Raw genomic sequence first — 5,805 nt, 5'->3', positions numbered from 1 at the left:
ACTCAAGACAGATTTTGGATTCAGAAAAAAAAAATTCACAGGTATTTCTTTCTCATATCAGACATGCACACACTAAAATATTTAAAAAATAATCTTGCATCACACACTACAGATTATTATTAAAAATATTGTGCCAGGATCAGTAATCAGGAAACAGTGCACCACCTCATGTAATCTCAGGGACAAGCAGATGGAAACAAAGTGGAGACTGTGGCAAAACAACTTGCTTGAATGCTAATAATACTTTGCAGAGAGAAAACAGTTGGTCAGATGTGATCAGCCTGCTTTGTCTAGTCTTCATGGAGAACCTGAGGTGAAATTTTAACTAATCAGCTTTAGTATCTGAGGTTAATGTTAACAGCATCTGGGCACTTCCTTGATAATCGAAACTTTCCTGATTCTAATTCGTCAATATCAAAGATTTCTTGCATCTGTGTACAGCTTAGGAGGTTTCAAAATAGATCTGTAAACCCATCACACTAGCAAATAATCAGGACTAAACATCAACCAAACAGAATGAACGTGCACATGCAAAATTTCCACCTTTAGTTAGAAATCATTTATTACTGTGTTGTAATATTTGAGTCTCTCTTCATCTTTGTCGACAGAATACTAGCAGCTAAGGTGTAAACCGGAAGCCATCTCACGCTGTTGTGGCTCGCTGTGTGCCTCCCCATGGGGCTTGAAATATGTAGTGGCCTGTATAGTGCATGACAACATTAGTATGAACAGTGACATCAATCTGTTCTCTCCAGCATATGAGCAGTGATCCACTATAACATATGGATGAGGGGACAAAGAGAGAGAGGAAGCGTGTGAAGGGTCTGATTGTTAGGAGAGGATGGATTTTTAGAGGGGAAAGTCAATTATGGCTCACAAAGCACTTGGTTAAAATATCAAGGTCGCCGTACAGTGATAGGCCCTGTATCCGTGCTGTGTCAAAGTGCCATTTTTCATCGCTTTGTGTCTCTTCTGGAGGTCAAACCCATTTGGGTTTCATTTATTAACCCTAAAGTGCTGCTGCTGGCAGGAGCTGGGCTCTCGGCGCTGTGGGGCTGGGGAGCAAAGCAGAGGTCAGCCACAGGGAAAGACAAAGCAGCGTGTCTGTGCTTATGTGTGCAGCAGCGGGTGGATGTGAATGTGTTTGTATGCGTATGTATGTGCGTGCACATGTAAGTGATGTTCCATCCATCCATCTAATAGAGTAACACTTACGGACACGGTGTGATGGACGGAGGGGACGCTGAAATCCACACAAACTCAATCTGTGCTTATTGTCAATAAACATTAGAGAGATCATCAAGGAAAAGCAGGGGACGGTTGTTTTTATCGCTATAATGACAGTGCTTTAGAAGATTAAAAATCAATGAGCCCAGCAGCTCACTGAGACGGTGTCTTAGGGTGTGCAGTGTCCACACGACTTTTCCCTCTGCACCACAGAGGTCAGAGGTCTAGGTAACTCCACTCCTCTGTCAGTGAGGAGCAATGTTCCTGTTTTGGAGATCTAAACAATCATTTTTGAAACTACATACCACTCTGAAGTGACTGAAACACCATGAACTGTTCTAAACGTGCAACACTGCTTAAAAGATCTTTACAATCATCTGCTGCCCCACCCTATTCCTAAAATTTGAAATTCGCCTGTTAATATACACAAAAATCTAGCGATACTCGTGATCTTGTTCTCAAATGACTGAAAAATGGAGGATGAAATTGACAGGTGGCTTAGTGCAGCATCAGCAGTAATGTGAACGTTGCACTGGACCACTGTTGTGAAGAAGGAGCTGCGCTGGAAGTGGAAGCTCTCGATTTACGCTCCAAAACTCATCCATTGCTCATGAACTCTGGGTAATGACTGAAAGAATGAAATTGAAGGTAAAAAAAAGGCAGAAATTTGTTTCCTTTGTAGGGTGGCTTGACTTAGCCTTTGAGACAGGATGAAGAGCTTGGATATCAGAAGGGAGCTTGAAATAGAGTTGTTGCTCCTTTCCATCAAAAGAAGCCAGTTGAAGTGCTTCAGGCATCTGATTAGAATGCCTCCTGAGCTAATTACTGCTGTGAGGAGACCCAGAACTCACTGCAGGGATTATATATCTCATCTGGCCTGGGAAGGCATAAGGATTCCTCAGGAGGAACAGGAAAACGTGGTTTGCAGGAGGAATGTGTGGAATGGCCTACTTCACCTGCAGCCTGAGGGACCTGACCTGATGAATGGATGGATAAACACAACTCTGTATGAAGTGATTGGTGTTATGTTCATGCTGATGCACCATTTCACTTGAATGAAATAGTTTTTCTTGTGTATAATAAATGAAATTTGCAGTAAATAAACCTGAGAGAAAGAGGGATACAATTCAAAGGTCAAAGCCACTGAGACCTCACAAAACATGGTTTTGGTCGTAACTCAAGAATTCAAATGCCAATTATGGCAAAATTTTACAAAATTATCGAACAGGATAAAATGTTGAGTGATGGCAATTTATATGCAACAGGCCAAAAGAAAAGACTGGACAGAGATTGATGTAATCCATAACTTGATTAAGTAGGTTGGTGAAGGAAATTTTTTGTATGGGGACACCAACAATCTGGGCGTGTACACCAATGCAAAAATCCTTAAAAATGCTTATATGACCGTTAGATTTTAGAAAATGTGTCAGAGTTTTAGAGTAAAATAACAGCTGTGATGCTCTGAATTCAAATGTTCAAATGAGTCAATTATCGCTTATAAACTGTGACTGTGTGTGTCAGCTCAGAGCCTGAGATAAAGAAGAGTGCACAGAAGCTGCATTTCTAAATAGCTGTCAAATGAATGTGAAGCAAACATTTATCACAAAAAATTAAAATAAGAAAATGCAAATTTGGGTTGTTTCTATTACCTTCTTTGACGGAAATAAACTAAGCTGTTTAGTGTCATCAGAAGGTGGTAGTATAGGCTACATTACACATGGCTGTAACAACCAGTAGAAAAGCAGAAAACTGCAAAAAAAACTACAAAAAAAAAAACAAAAGAAATTTGAAGAAGAAATAAACACATGTACACAAGTAAATGCTGAGCAACTCACTTTCACTACATGCTTTTGTCGGTCTACGCTGTGGAGCGTCGCTGATGAAATAGGCTGTGCAAAGCCACAACTTTAAAATCCCTGATTGACAAGTAAATTCTCTGTATCTCCAACAGCACCTGTCAGTGATGCGGCGCCGTGCTATGAAAATCATTCATTTCAACTGCTTGCACAACAGCATGTCGCTGCACCGAACAAAGCGCAGCACAACACAAAACCCTCTGAGAAACCACATGGTCACCGCAGTCAAAGTACAATTTTGTTTAACTTTGACCCCTTATGACCGCACGACCAATAGGCATCTTGGATGACTTGGAGGAAAAAGTGGAGAAAAAGCTGCTTGTGTCTCAATTCCCCAAAGTATATGAGACTGACACAACTTTCTGGGTGTTCTAAAACTCTGGGAGGAAAACTTTCGTACTAGCAAGGACAGTGCTGACACTTGTTGCATATTAGCAAGGATAGTGCAAATACTTGCTACTTAGCAACAGTGCAAATGCATCTTCGTTGTTGAAGTGTTTGCAACAACTGATGGTTTCTTGCTTGAGAGGGTGGTGATGTCACCCCGCTGGAAAACTCCACCTATTTGTCTTGCTAGTCTGTGACTCCCTAGGAGCTGGAACCTGTGGCGGGCACAGTGCATACCGTGTCCTGTGTGAAAGCAGCATTAGGAATGAACATGAAAATAATGAACCATTCTTCTGTAGCATTCACTTAAGGCCAATGTGGCCGCTGTTCAGCAAATTTGTGAAGAGTTAGTTCAACCACAGTGTTTTTGTCTTAACTTTAATCCATAATTCTAACTTTACCGTAGGTGTCATATGCAGATATTGTGGAAAGTGGCGGTTTTCATAACTTTGCATATTCTTGATTTTGTGAAATCATCAAAAGCCAGTTTCTCTTGCAACATGACTCCTATTACAGTCTTTCTTTGTATTTGCACTTGTCCTGGAACTTAAGAAGTTCCAAGAACTAACCAAAATCAATCATAGATTCTGTTCTTTAGCTTTTTAGTTCAGTTTTTGTTGCCATTCTACCGTTAGTCTGTTCCTAAAACTCACCATAAGAAGAACAGGTAACAAACAGTCTATAAGGCAAGGTGACAGCTGTTGGATAGAGTGACCTGCCCTCCTGCTGAAAGGCAAGGAAGACACTATTATAGAGCCACTTCACTATCCTGGATTTACATAACTGTCTGGTGCAGGCATATAGGGCCCTCTGGGTCAGACAGGTTGTCAATAACAAACAATGTTAAGATGATGTGTAGCAGAATGACACATGGACTTAAAATAGATACAGGTGGATGTGTAAGCACAGCAGCGTACACACACTGCATGAATGATGTTAAGGCAGTGTGCTGTGTGTAAGAGCAGCAGCAAATCTATTTTTCTTGCAAGTGCAAGGAAAACCCTGACACAACAAACCAGCCTACTCCCAGCTTCCAAGAACCATCAACAGCAGGGATTAGAGCTCTCAAATGATTCAGTAGCTACTCACAAGTACAACATTTTTGAAAGAATTTAATTAGTGCAAAAAAAAATTAAGATTGAGTGCATTTTACCAAACACAGGCTCAGCCAGTCGCCTCCACAAATGAATGGATCCGAATATTTAGATGTATTGAAACAGGCACTAGGTTTGATGAGTTCTTACATTGTTAAATAACAGGAGGTGTAGACTAACTGCTGCTGTTTGTGCCACTTGACACTAGTAGTGTCTCTTCAGCTGCTGTGTGTCCTTCCTACATTATTTTAATAGACTTCTAATGCTTAAAAACAACATTTTTTCCCACTGTGTTAACACACCAATATGATGCTTTTTTGGTTGTTGGAAAACAAATTATGAGTGAAATAATCCAGCAAAAACATGGTGATGCATATCCACTTTGAAACTGCCGTGTACTGATGACAGTCTCAAAACCGGACAATTCAGACTTTGGTTCCATAAGCAACAAAACAAACGAACTGATGCTGTCATCATGCAGGGTGTATGTTTATGGTACAACAGCCACTGTGTAGGATTTTTATAATGTTTGAGAAAAGTTGTAGGTGAGCTGGTGTGCTTTAGCTGCAATTTATATGTTCATAGTTCCTTCTAGATCAGGAAAAGGTGTAGAATTACATCCAAGTGTATGGGTAATGACAATCTAAATATGTATTTTTGATGCACGGAGTTGAGTTAATATTGGTTGAATTAGTGACAATGATAACGTGCTGAAGTGTATGTGTTGCCATGCTAATAAGTGTGAATAAGTAGCAAAGACAACACATAGATAGTTTTGTAGGTATCAAGTCAACAAAAGACTTGGATGGAGTGAAATTTTTTGACACTATAGTAAGAAACCAACACCACAGTAGCAATAGTTCCTGACTTAGTAATAAGGGTGCATCATTTTTCTTCCATTTTCTGTTATCTATAGGTAATTGTGGCACACTTGCTGAATCATTATCTTTCACCATAAAAGTAAAATGAGCAAAATGCTTCCAAACATTTGGTCCTATAAGGTGAACACTGAGATTAATGTTAAATGATTACACCACTGACAGAAACATAATCAGCTTTTAGTTTTATGAAAAGTCATAACTTCAGTTGTGGATTAGCTAGCTTAACCTCTATAGTTAATAACACTGACGGAACTTAGCCTTAATATTTATTACTGTCAGGATGGCTCAAGTTGTATTTTATTAAGATTTTTAGGATTTTAATTTTTAATGTTTAAGTTACTTAGGTAAATCACAACATAA

The sequence above is a fragment of the Acanthochromis polyacanthus genome, chromosome 6 (genome assembly GCF_021347895.1).
Source record: "Acanthochromis polyacanthus isolate Apoly-LR-REF ecotype Palm Island chromosome 6, KAUST_Apoly_ChrSc, whole genome shotgun sequence".
NCBI classification, from domain to species: domain Eukaryota; kingdom Metazoa; phylum Chordata; class Actinopteri; family Pomacentridae; genus Acanthochromis; species Acanthochromis polyacanthus.
Note: the sequence above shows the minus strand (reverse complement) of the source record.